Here is a 14,595-nt window from a genome sequence, read left to right on the forward strand (position 1 = left end):
AGAGACAAGAGCCACAGTGCTCAAGTGGCTTTGCAGAGTGATGCCACAGCTAATGGCCTCATTGGTGTGGTCAAAGAAAATGCGGTAGTTTTCTCTGTCTCTGGGCGAGATGAGATTGAGCCTATATCCACAAATAAGCTGGACATCATCCATACAGTGACTCATCAGAGACTTATCTCTACTCCCAAGCAATGCATTGGAGAGGATCTGTCACTAGTAAAGGTTTACACCAATCCCAAAGGCCAGCCACAAAACTGTACATCTCTAGTATTGCTCTCTGATTGAAGGTCGCAGTGGATAAAAATATTAATGAAGGTTCACAAACTAAACAAAGCAAAAACAGAAACAAGACCAAAAAACCAGTGGCCTCTCTGCAGTGACCATGTTCCCTGCCCCAAGCTCTGTCTTGGCTTTGACAGCTGCTGGTCCAGGACATAGAAGAAGAAATCAAGGCTTGTAACTTTATTTTTCTCCACCTTTACCAACCCTTGAATGCTGAATTGCATAAAAGACCTGCTCTTTTATATGGCCAAAAAAGTAGTTGTATTACATAAATAAGTACATCACCAACTAAGTTTCTATGTAAAATATATTCAATTCTTGGAGTTTCTTTCCTCTTTTCTTCTAACTCAGCAATGAGTTAGACAACATAAGCAACTTATGATACAGGCTTTTACTCTAAACCATTTGAAATCAGCAAAATATAATGACTGATTGCAATAAACCAAAGAAAAATGTAACATTACGTTTGAATGAATAAATAGTATTGTAGTATTCTGGTACTCAGTATAGACAAAGAGATCTGTATTTTGCCACCTAATCATTATAAATAGTAAATATAGTTCAGTCTCAGTGAGACAAAGAGGGCTAAAGTATAGTGGTCCTGAGAGGTTTTGGTACACAATCTGGCAAGTGACTATTTCATTGTTACAGCCCATAATGGGGGTAGTAGATGTGTGGATGTGAAGTCAGCATTTCTCCTGCTGTTGGCACATGGGGAAGCAAGATTAACAGCATTCTTCTATTGTTACTGCTCTAGTGGGGAATTGTCATAACCAACCACTTGTAACCTTATTACCCCAAAGAGGATTCTCAATGTAAAACCAAACTGTTCCATTTCTACAGTACCACAAGGCTGTTTCTAACCACTGACCGTTTGATTGAACATAATTCAAGAATTTATTGAATCAATTAAAGTATTCAGCTGTTTTTCTCTACTTAATGAAGGGAGTTGTCTTTGTGGAATTTGAGACCAAAGGTGCCTATTAGTGTAGATGGTCAGTGCACGATGCTAATAAAATCAAATTCATCATTAGAGTCTTACGTTACAATCATATAATGCTTTACAATTAAAAAGAAATGCCACATTACTGCACTTTGGGCCTTCATTAAAACTTTGAGAAGTATCTGAGTCAAGTATTAACTTCATTTTGCATATGAGTAAAAAAGTCTACAACAACAGTCTGAGAGAAATTTACAAACTGCTCAATTAATGATCACGTAGTAGTAGAATGGTAATGGAATTGGTACTTCTGACTAAAAAATTTTAATGATAAAATATTTTAAGCCAGTCAGTGTCATTTAATGTTTGCTTACTGATCTCAAAGTAAACTCTTTTGTAAAAACGCTGGTGTGTGTCATGACTGGATCAGAATAAACCAAACACAAATCCAGGATAAACAATAAAAAATGTAGCCCACTAATAAAGACTAAAAAATGTTTTCAATCTAAAATAAACTGAAGAAAGTATACAAACCGAGTAGACTATTCTATTGGTGGAGGGCAATGTCAGAATTAATAAGAAAAGCTATAACAGTTTTAATAACATGGTGATATCATCAATGAAATACAAGTTCAGGCCATGTTTAAATGCAGTGCTATCTCATCATTGTATAGTACTTTACAGTTTTTACCCCCAATTTTGTCCACTCTTCTCATAATCATATTTTCAAGTTATAAAAGTTTAAAAGACAGATGTCTTAGAGAACCCTTGATAGTTGGTTTTCAGTTAAAGTCTCCAAATCAACTCACTGTAATACAAAAATAATCATTCTTTTGTTGGATAGGTGTATATAAAATGTTAGCACCAAAGGAGAAATATCATAGGCACCAAATCGGCATTTTTTATCCTTGGCTTCACGAAAATGTTATTTAGACACAGTCAATAGTGAAATATAGTTTTAAATCTTGTCTTGGTAATTGCTAAACTGAAAACAAATATAGGCACACTACAGTGTACACTATATTCTATGAGAACATAGGAAAATGATATTCACTACATTCATAAGTTCTGAGAATAAGGGGCTTAATTTTAACATAAATAATCAAGCAAATAAAATAGATCATCTTAAATTAATGTTCTTTTTTTGTCATTGCCGAAAATATTTTATTCCCCTACCTTCCAGAAGGAGGTGTACATTCCATCCACATATGACTTGGAGTGGGCTCAAAATTTGTTAAATAATGACTTGGGGTGAGTGACGAGGGGCAGCTGTCAAGGGAACAGATCAATTAGCCAATTGAAATGTCATTTCTCCACTCGCCGTAGGTTGTTGCCATGTCTCTTTGCTGCCTCTTCCTCTCCCTCTGTCTCTCATTTCTTATTCTCTTGTATTTTGATTTAGATATAAAAGCTGAGACATGATTTAAACTGACAGCAGAACCAAGCAGTGTGACCTTGCCAGGATTCCAACACAATCCACTGGGGGTAAAGCATGGGCCGAGGGAGGGGTGAGTGAGAGCAAATGAGAAAGGAGTGAGCTAGCCTTTCCAGATGGCCTTGCTGCTCACGTGCTCCTGGAGGGCTAGTCTCGAGTCTGGATGTTTTCAGACCTGTCTGACAGGGGTTTGAAAGCTGGAATGAAAAGGAAAAGAAGAAAAACTGGGGAACGACCAAAGATTTGAGCAATAGAGTGTTGATGATAATATAAGGCCCCATATGTGACTGTGTCAGACACTGAATGACTGGTATTTAACATTTTAGAGCTTAGTCTTGCTCAGCTAGGGAGAAATAGCTAGTGTCCACTTTAGTAACACAGTAACCAGATAAACACTACCTTGCCAGATGACAGATACTAAAAGGATAGCTGGCAGGAGGGCACTTAAAACTTCGGTTTGCAATGGACACTCCAAAGGTTTCTGAGCAATAACTGCAATTTGTATATCCAGAGGAGGGCTGGGTGGCCTAATAGGTGTGTTTGAGATAACTACAGGCAGTATGAGATTGCCTCTGGCATTTTTTTGCAACTCAGAATGCCAGGATGTTCACTGGCAGTGTCAACAGTCTTTTCCACCATCCAGTTGCGTGAGTCTACCTCTTTCCAAACATCAGGTGGCTTGTAAAGCCCAGTCAGCAGCTGGATGGGTTGAAGAATCTTCACCTAAGCCAGGCCCTGGGAAAGCCTGGATGAATTGCTCCACCCCATTGCAGAGAGCACCTTTCTGGTGCCAATGTTTCTTTGCCTTGGAAAATGATGGAAAACCCCAACAAAGTTGCTAGAAGAAACTATTTTCCAAAACACGAGAGTGAGAAAAGGTAGAATGGTCTGATGACTATGATGAAATGTTTCTCCTACAAAATAGCCATGGGAAGCCATGATCCATGAAAGGATTAGAACGGACCTACGAGAGAAGAAAGATCTGGAATGCATTCTTGACCAGATCTGCTATTGGACATGAGAATGATAAGGCAATAACAATAATAACACAACACAATCCACAACAGCTGCCACTTAATGAATTCTTGCTTTGTGCCTGGCACTGTTGTAAGTGCCTGATGTGACATTTCATGTATCCCTCCCAGCAATATGATGAGGTAGGTCCTTAGAAAGGTCTAAATCAGTTTTAGAACCTATGTAGGTTGACTCCAGAACCTTCTCACACTTCCACAAGTGGTATCATACCTTGTGCTGTTGACTAGTCAGTTTTTGAAGGTAGTAATGAAACACAGACATGGTTTGTGTCCTTCAAGAAACTTAACATTTAACTGAGAAAGAAAATGAAAACATGAAACTACCTCAATTTTTTAGAATGAGATGAGATATAAATAATTAAAATCCCTTGCAGAATAATTAAAAATAATAAGATTGTGACCAAATGATGCTTGATAGAAATAAAAATGAGAATCAGGCTGAGAATCCATGAAGGCTGAAATTGAGCTGAGCCTGAAGAAGTGTGCAGGGAGGGAGAAGTGAATGATGTTCGAAGCTGCAGGAATACCAGAACACTGAGGTGAGAATGAGTTCGGTATGTTTTAGAAACAGTGAATTGATTGGAGAGATGACAATGGAGGGTCTGACGGCGGATCAAGGAGCTACAGAGTCAGTTGAGGAAGTGGAAGAAATTTAATGTCAGAGGAAAGCTGTAGCTTTCTGAGCAAATGGGCCGTACTGGGTACAAGCAGAGTCTTAGGAGACTGTTCTCATAGCCGAGCTGATGGAGTGGGGATGAGAGATGGAGCATACAACCTAGTCTATCTTTGAAGGAAACAATCATCTCTAAGCATTTAGCATAACTTCTGTGAGGTGCAGCCTTAACATCTGAAAGCTCAGCTTTTGCAATGAACGACAGATGCCAGCAGAGCTTGTGTTCCACACAATGGAAATAAATCAGCCCTGCCCTTTTCACAGTCATCTCACATGCCTGAGATATAATATATGGGTTTCCCCTACTCATAGCTCCAAAAGTGGGAGTTGGAGGAGGTCCAGGGTTGAAAGGTGCTCGTTTCAGGCTTGTAAATATACCTTTCCGTTGAAAAGAGCTAGCATGTGTCTAGCTCACTCCTCCCCCATTCTGTGAGCAAGTCTCTTCCTTCAGCTAACTGGAATTACCACATCATTTCACTCCACCAGGTCTTCTTGACTTGGCAGTTTTCTGATTGCCTGGCATTCACAGACCGTATTCTAATGTTTGCTGATAGAGGGACCTAGAAATGAGGGAATTGAAAATGTACAAGGCTGTTATGGGGACCCCAGCTCCGAGCTGTCCCTGAACTGAGATTTTTATTGTTGTTGCTAATGTAGAGAATCAGTCTCCTTCTCTTCCTCAGCTGTCACATTTCCCTTGTTCCCCCTCCAGCTCTCCTGCAGTATCTCTTTTAACCTTGTCCGCTCTGTCAGGCAATCCCTCTGTACGGAAGCTGTCCACGGGTAGCCCGGGACCTTAATGAGTATGAGGTGAGGCCCCATCATTCCTGTTTGAGAAAATTAAAATAACATCCCTGCAGTCAATTAAGCAACCTGTGTCCAGAGCACAGAGTACGTAGCAAAACGCATTTCCTCAATTTCAGCTCCTTGGAAACCTTTCTTAACTCCAGCCTGTCACCGTGGGACTCCCCAGCTCAGTGTCAAAGAGAGACCATTGTTTTGGCTGAGGTTCCTTTACACAATCCTGTTACAGATCCTAGGAAGTGAAGAGGAAATGTAAGTCAATAGTGAAGGCTACTTTCCATACTCAGTAACCCTTGCTGCCTAAATTCAGAATCTCTGCTGCACTTCCCTTGCATTCAGAATTATCCATCAATGGTTATAAAAGAATGAAAGGCATTCAACATTTTTAAAAATTAACTTTACAATTATTTTGGAATCATTTAAATCTATATAAATGCTAAAAATTAGTGCAGAGAATTCCTCATGTCTTATCCACCCGTTTTCCTCTATTACCATCTTACATTAGTATGGTACATTTGTTACAATTAATAAACCAATTTTGACACATTATTATTAACTAAAGTCCATAGTTTATTCATGTTTCCTTACTTTTTACCCAATATAACTTTTCTGTTCTGGGATCTCATCTGGATACCAAATTACATAATCATGTCTCCTTAGGTTCCTCTAGACTGTCACAATTTCTCAGACTTTCCTTGTTTCTGATGACCTTGACAGTTTTGAGGAATAATGCTCAGGTATTTTGTAGAACGTTTCTCTATTGGAATATGCGTGTTATTTTTCTCATAGATTGGCATTATGGATTTGCGGGAAGAAAACCAAAGAGGTGAGGTGCCGTTCTATCACATTATGTCAAGGGTACCTATTATCAATATAACTTACCACTGTTGATGTTGAGCAGATCTCTTGGCTGGGAAAGTGTTTATCTTGTTTCTCCACTGTAAAGTTACTGTTTTTCCCCCTTTCAATACTTTACTCGAAAGAAGTCACAATATGCAACCAACACTTAAGGAATGGGAAGTTATGCTCTACCTCCTTGAAAGTGGGGTATATACATAAATTTTCTGTATTTTTTCTAAGCAAGAAATGTGTCTGTTCTCTTTATTTATTTATTTAAAATTTATTCATAACAATATAGACTCATGGATTCTTATTTTGTTTTGGGTTATAATCCAATACTACTTTATTTTGCTGCTTAAATTGTACAGCTTTGGCTATTGGAAGCTCTTTTAATTGTATCCTGTTTCTCTTTAATTATATCCTGTTTCTCTTCCCCATCATTGTAGGATTTTGATTTGTTTGGTTGTTTCTTTCTTTCCGACACTATAAGTTGTTCCAAGCTGACCTGGAATATTTCCTGCCCCGGTCCTAGAATGAACCATTTCTTCAAGGAACACTAGTTCTTGTTATTGGAGAATAGTGTTAGAAATCAAGATGTGGGTACTAGGTGAAAATTAAAAATTTGAGCACCTAACCTTGACATTTTGTGTCAAGATCTATTAGGTGATAAATATAAATTTCACAAAACCCTGCAAAATAAATATTATTGTTTTCTTTTGTAAGATGAAAATAGAGTACTAGAGAGGTTGGAGAATTGTCCAAGTTTCAACAGTGAACACTAGAGCTACAATGTGAACTTTGGTTGTCTAAGTCTAGAACTGTACCTCAGCCACTTATTCTGTATTGGAAACTGGTGATGTCAGAAACAAGATGAAATGTAAAGAATGGGTTCCCTGGATTCAAGTAAGCATAGTTTTGAATATCACCTCTTTCTGTGTGTATGCTTGTGTTAAAAGGTTGTTTAGATCTGTACATGCAAAGCTTTTAGAACAATGCCTGACATATGGTATTTGATAAATTTTAGTATCGGTTATATCATCATCATCTTTGTTATCTTTGTTATCTTCATTATCTCCTAAGCTTACGTTTCCATTTCTCATTCTTCAACTACTGATTACAGGCATCCTGAAGTGTCCTTATCTTGGTCTTATAGAAAGGGTAAATGAACAAGCCAAATAATTCATTCATTGGTGCCTAATGCCACCAAACCGAATATTTAATGTATGAGGGAACTTCTTTTAATCTATACAATTTTTCTCCTTGTTTGAAGTAAAGGAAGGAAATTTGGAAGGAAGGAATATTGTAGGAAAAGAGCTAGGCTCCCCTCGACTAAAGTGGCCAGATGTCTTGAATTCTTTGCAAGTTGGCCCATAATGCCTTTTCTTAGAGCCTATTCAAACTCCTCTCTCTATAGTCTATTGATCACAGTCTTCTGTCTCTAACTGAAGGTGAGTGTGCGGAAGTATATGTGTGTGTGTGTGTGTGTGTATATATATATATATATATATATATATATATATATATATATATATATATCCCTCTTCCTCTCCTCTGGAAATGCAGAAAAACTGCATGCTGAGGGATAGAGGGGTTGGGAGGATTCATGGGCAGTCACTAGGTCATAAGGATTAGCAACCGTCGTTAACTCTGGTGATAGCATGCTCATTTCTTAAACACTAACCCTCAGTTATGCACAACCATCATTCACAAACCCACTTAAAATATAAATCTATCAATTTTACTTCAGCTTAGTAGCATCCTGAAAGTCCTGTACACAGAGCACGTACTTTAAACAAGTAGATAGAGACCCCGGATAAAACATAAACAGAAAAGGGGAGAGAAGTCAATGCTTTGCTAATGAGCTAAGATTAGGGTTTCCATTTCTTTCAAGTGTCATGTTTAGGGCTTAAGCACCTCTGATCTAGAAAAAGAGATCAGAGGATCTTTGAGATGCAGGGGTTATGTGAGGTCACCCATCTCAGCTTGAATACTTCTAATGCGGGAGAGAAGATCAGGAGACACTACACAGGTGGTGCAGCTTGGCTGACTGCTATATTGTTTTCTTCATAAACTGAAGGAATCATGGCCACTTTTGCACTGGCAGAACTCACTGTCATGTGGTGACAGAATAATAACATGGGACAGTGAGGATTCTGAGGAGAACTGGGCTCAGATTAAGGAGTGAGATCTGATTCAATGTTTTCATTTCTTGTTACTCCTCACTCTAGCCAGTGTCATGTTCCTGGCTACCCCATAAATATCGTATCTGTTCCGCTTTGAAAAGGAGCTGTGGTGAGCTCCTGGTGAGCTTCTGATGGTGGTTGAGGCTGGTATTGCAAAGTAACAGGAAATAAAGAAAAAAAAAAGGAAGGAAAGGGCAAAGATAAAAAAAAAAGAAGAAAAAGAGTAGGAATTTATGCAGTTGTCTCTTTATTTTTTTTTATTTTTTATTTTTTTGGAATCTCACTCTCGCCCAGGCTAGAGTGCAGTGGTGCAATCCTGGCTCACTGCAACCTCTGCCTCCCAGGTTAAAGTGATTCTCCTGCCTCAGCCTCCCGAGTAGTTGGGATTACAGGTGCCTACCACCACACCCAGCTAATTTTTGCATTTTAGTAGAGATAGGGTTTCACCATGTTAGCCAGTGTACAACTGTTCTTGACTAATTTCTTAATATACTGAAAGGAAGATATAAGAATGAATAGATGGGTAAATCTATCCAGTACCAGTCAAAAGCTCACTCTCTCTCCTTCTCTCTTTTCTCTGAAACTTTTCTTCCTAGAACCATATAAATATAAGAACTGAAAATAACCCAGAAGATCATCTAAAGCAATCCTGTTTTTTTTTTTTAACAGATGAAAACTTTATTCCTGAGAAATGGAACTTATTGTGAAATGATTGCAAAACCCACATTTAAACCCATGTTTTCTGATTCCCACTGTCATGTGGAGGGCTATCCTCCTCATAGTCTGCTATGTCCTTTTTTGTCTTTCTCCTTCTCATCCTACAACCACCCCCAGCCACATGCAGGGTTAGTCCTATATTTGTTCCTGTTTCTGCTATATTTGCAACTTAACTTATGGATGGAAACATGGAGCCTCACTGATTTCTGGCAGAGATCTGTCTCATGTGCTGACAAACACTCCCTGGCACTGGGCACCTGTCCAACAGCAGGTGCCTTGCTCGGCAAACGGTTCTGTAGTTGCTTCTCAAAGGAGGCAGGTTGAGGTCCAGCATGGTCTTCCTGCTGCCTCGAGGTTATGATCTAGCACCAGCATTTCTCTCACCAGGTGAAAGGAAGTGAGACTAATGCTGCCAAGGTTACCAACACTAAACATGGGAGGTGGCTATAGGGAGCATCTGTGGCAGCTTAGGGATTCTTAGCTTGATGGATGGGCAAGAAGATAAGATGAGACATTTGAAATTGTTTACATAGGACTATTGTCCATGAACCTGAGTAGGTTGACCTTCAGGTCATGATGAAATGTCTACGTGTTTTCTCAAGGTGAGAGTGAGCTACAAGATGAGGCTTCAAGGACCTAAATTTATATCATTATAGGACTCATTGAGGTATATTATTCTTGTTTAACAATATGCATTTATTTTTGTACATTACACACTAATTTAGACACATATAGTATATATGTAATGGTTATAGCTATAGATGCTATAGATGAGCAAATGGAAGGTAATGAACAAGGGCTTAAGGTTTATAAGAGGCATATTGCCTTAAAGTTAATAAAAGGTTATAGGCACAGAAAATGAATGGTGGGACCCTCCATGAGATGGATGGCACAAAAGCAGGAAAGCACAAGTCATGTGGAAAGGCAGTGAAAAGTAATTTTTGAGAGATCCTAAGGGTTTGAATAGGGGTATAATAAAATAAAATGTTGTAAAAAATGACATGCAGAATTAAAATATCTGGGTGAGGCCTGTCTTCTTAGATTGACGAGTCAATGAATGTATTATTTGTTAGAGGAGTGACTTGATTTGAAAAACATTTAAAAATATTAATCTGGCAGCATGCAAATGACACATTGGAAATATAGAGGTCAGAGACATCAAGTTTAATTAGAAAAGTTTGTTAGTTATTAAAAAATAAGAAGTTATAGGACCTAAATTAGAGTGGTGGCAATGAGAAAAGAATGTAAAGATGAATAGACAGGTGGATGGAAGAAATTCTGCACAGAAATAATGGAGCAGCTATGGCAATAAATTCACTTTGTGGGGCCAAGGATAAAGGGTTAATTATGATGCACAGGTTAGGTATGGGATTGATTCAACTGCAATGTAATTCTCTCAGTTGTGTCAAAGGGGCTAATTTTTGTGATATGATCAACTCATATTGTTTGACCTTAGCTGATTGGGAAAATGGTGGCATAACTGAAAATATGAAGAAAAGCCAAAAAGCAGAGATATTTTATGGGACAAGGGAGAAAATTTTGTAAGACAAGCTTTAGGTAATAGCAGAACACTGATACCAGGCTCTGGGAAAGGCAGGACTGGTGCTCAGAAAAGGTAACAAGGTTGAAGTGGAGACCACATGTTGAAAGTCAAGTATGTCCAGGACAAAGAGCATGGGGACCACAATTAAGCCTTTGTGACACCCTCCTTCAAAGGTTAGGAGGGAAAGAAAGTAGTTTTCAGAGATGTCACAGTTGAAGAAATGGGAAAAAAGCAAGATTTCATTCTGCTGGGGACAGAATCTGAATCTCAAAGGATTAAGGAGAAAGCAAGTGGAAACATGAAAGTGACAATTATGAACTAATGTTGTACAGCAGAAAATTAATTACATTCACAGTGATGCACATAAAACCTTATTCAGGAAGGAGACTTGGACTGCCTCTTATTTCCAACCCCATCCCATGTTTATTTCACTTTTTCATTTGCATACAATACTATTAGGCCTCTGATTTCGTGGGTGCTGTATTCATGGATTCAGCCAACCATGGCTGGAAAGTATTTGGAAAAACAAAAACAATAAAAATAATTATACAATACAAATTACAACATATAGTAAAACAACTATTTACATAGCATTTACATTGCATTAAGTATTATAAGTAATCCAGAGATGATTTAGAAGTATACTGGAGGATGTGCATAGATTATATGCAAATACTATGCCATTTTATATAAAGGACTTGAGCATCCACAGATGTTGGTATTCATCCCAGATCCAATCTCCTGCAGATACTGAGATAAAACTGTACTTATTATTATGTGAGATTTGACAGACAGATTTATATTTTTCTGTATCCTAGGAAACATAGAGTGAGTCCAGAGAGTCTCAAATTATTTTCTGCCCCCATCAACTTGCTTCTCTGTCTTGTCCAAGGAAGCCTGACTCCCATAGATTTATGAGATAGACTCCACTTCTGGTCTATGTTTGGTCTCCCTGAGCTCCATCTGTTGTGGGAAGCCCACAAAGCTGTCTCTTATTTTTTTCCCTCCAATGGTTCTTGTTTATCTCATTGCATTATCTCCTTTACTTCTCTTTGAATCTGTGAAACAATTCTGCTCATATTTGCATCTTTGTCCATCATTTAAGAAACTAGGATATTAACACAACTCCTTATAACATTGAAACAATGATATTTATATTTGTATAGCTTTTTAGTTTCCTAAGTCATAATATGTCTGTATCTTATTCGGCCTTCACGACAATTCAGGAGTTGGGTAGGCCACATAATTATACCCATTGCAGAGAGGGAAACTGAAGATCTAGTGAACGTTGTATAATGAACACACACTGGAACCTAGTCTTACATTAATATTTCCTGACTTCTTACCAGTTCTCATCTCATGACCTTATATTGCACAAATTATCTTTCATAGAAAACCCTCAGGTCTTTCTTTCACAATGTGAGGTAGTCATTGGGACCACTGACTTCAGCATCATACAGACTGAATAGTTAGTTCCAAGTCATTGTGTGGCTTTGCAAAGACTCAGTAAACTCCTTGAATCTCAGTGGCATCACCTGGAAAATGGTGGGAATAATAATAATATGCCATCATAGGGTTGCTGTAAAAATCAAATAAAACTACATTATAGAGAATGCATAAGGACCACCCAACAAAGGTTAACAGCAATAAAATAATTTATTTAGGATAAATAATCATATTTGATCATAAGCTTTTTGTCACAAGTGTTCTCTTAAAACTCACATGGCATGCCCTTGAATGTCCTTTTATATAGTGAGGGAAATTTGCAATTAGGGGAAATAAAATATGTTTTCAGAGATAAGTAATTTATACACATCTATTGGAGCTGAAATAGTAGTATTTCAAGAAAAGTAGTATTATTGATTAAATAATCCTTAGTTATAACAAGCTTCTTTTAGTCTTCAGGCTTGAATTTTTATTCTTGCTTTGCCTTTTTCCTCGTCCTTATTTGTCTTTCCCTTTCCTTTTAAGCCATGGCAGCTTGTAGTGTTATTCTTGCCCCTCACAAGTAGGAGAGAGTGTCAGATCTTAAAGCCAATGTTAACAATGTAGAAAGAGAAACAGAAATCTCACTCAAACACAAATACTTTTATTAATTACCAGCATTAGCAGTAAAAAGAAAAGTAGAAAATTACAGACAAGGAAAGCAACTTCTGGTTTTGAATGTTCTTCGTATTTCTCCATGATTACAGCTTGAAGTGCCTTTTCTTCCAGAGGCAGGGTAGCTTAGATAGGAGACTCAATGAGATTTGGTGCCTTCAATAAATGTCAAATTCATGACGTCCCACTGGTTCTAGGATATAACCGGAATGTACACCCACTCCTCACCTGTGCTCTTTCCTCTGCTACCTAGATAGAAGGTAGTAGGAGGATAATTGGCGGAGTCAGACACCACTGAGAATCAGCTCTGAGATCTACTCAGGAAAACACTATAATGGGCCCTTTTTGCAATAAACTGTGTCTTCTGAGTCCAGCCAATGAGGCACATTCAGAGGGGAAAACTTCTAACCTATGTGAGTCACTGAATATTTTAAGGATTAATTCATAGATGCATACACATTAGCAATTTTAACTTTTTGTTTTTTGCCTTCCCCGATCAAAGCCAAATTATGAGATATTTTTAAAGGCCTCATATCTGTCTGATGAAAAATTTTGTTAGCACAACCAGATAGTTAGACGCTCCTAGAGACTGCTGAAATCAATTAACTCTGACATTTTATTTTTGTTCTTCTATACCCAAGCTATGTCAAGTGTTGGGAATCTGCCCTTCTAAGCCACAAGCTTCTGGCTTATAGAGTTAAGTTGTCTCAGGATCACCTGGGGAGCCTTGACGGTATCTGAAACAAAAACAGAGAACTAAGAAAGAGATCCTATTGCACTATTGGCCTTTTTATTTTAATAATGGGAAAGGGAATCTATTTAAGAAACTCAGGTTTCTATACAGGAGAAGATGAGGGATATGGAACAAATGGAGATGAGAGAATGAGGTAAATGGCCTTCAAAGTTAGGCAGAGAAAAAAAAAAAGAAAGAAAGTGGAGCCCCACACTTAGAATGTCATGGGATGTGGCTTTATAGGAGGTTTGAGTCTTGCTCATTCATTTGCCAGCTCTCAATGAGCAAGGAACTGTGGGCCTTGCATGGAAATGAAAGGAACAAAGATAATAGCAGCCCTCAAAGACTTCCTGGTACTTTTGTTTTAGAATCAAAGTATGGTAGAACCAAAGGCAACATTCAATAGCAGAAAGCTCAAGCCTCTTCATTTTTCAGATGAGACAACCGAGGCATAAGAAGATGATGTGACTTGCACATTTCCTTTTTTTTTTTTTTTTTTTTTTAGCAAATTTGTTAGTTGCCAAATCAAGGCTAAAACCCGGCAGTCTTCATAACTCCTAGTACATTGCTCTTTTTCACTCTACCACTCCCTTTAGAAGTCTGAGCTCTTTGTAGGTTTTTTTGCTCTAAATTCTTAACAGAAATATTTTGTCTCTTCCCTTGAGTTAGAGAACCTAGCAAAGATGAGAAAACTTCTTTCTATCCAGGTTTTACTACTATTCATTGAATTCTTTCACCACCTCTGTCCTCCACACAAATTTTCACCATGCTCACACTATAATGTCCCCTTGAAACAAATCTTGAAGTTATAGAGTCTGCGCTAAGAAACCCTGGCTGCTCTCTCCTTGAGGGGAGTTTTAAGGAACGCTTTCTTGCTTGTGTCAGAGGGATCCTTGACCCAATGAACCCCATGAGAGTCAGTATGCACTTGTTGAACACTCCTTCAATGCCACCTACAGTTGCTTGAGCCCTTGATCTTAATTAATAAACATGAAAACACATTTATAAGTCATAGTTTTTATATCAGATAAAGTGACTGCCATTCTTCTTTTATGGCTTTCCAGTATTTTAGTCATTTATTTGAATTTGAATCATATTTTTAAATGGACATATATATTTTCTTTTGTTGACTATCTGGGACAAATGCGCTACAAATATACACAAACATTATACACTAGTTTGAATATGACTCTCTTAACTTTAATGAATGTCTTAAATTTCCAAATCTATAATTTTGTATGCTTTGAAATTGAAGAAGCATGAGTTTTTATCATTCATGAGTGTACCATGAAATTATTTCATAATGATGTA

The sequence above is a fragment of the Pongo abelii genome, chromosome 2 (assembly GCF_028885655.2).
Source record: "Pongo abelii isolate AG06213 chromosome 2, NHGRI_mPonAbe1-v2.0_pri, whole genome shotgun sequence".
In the NCBI taxonomy this organism is placed as follows: Eukaryota; Metazoa; Chordata; class Mammalia; order Primates; family Hominidae; genus Pongo; species Pongo abelii.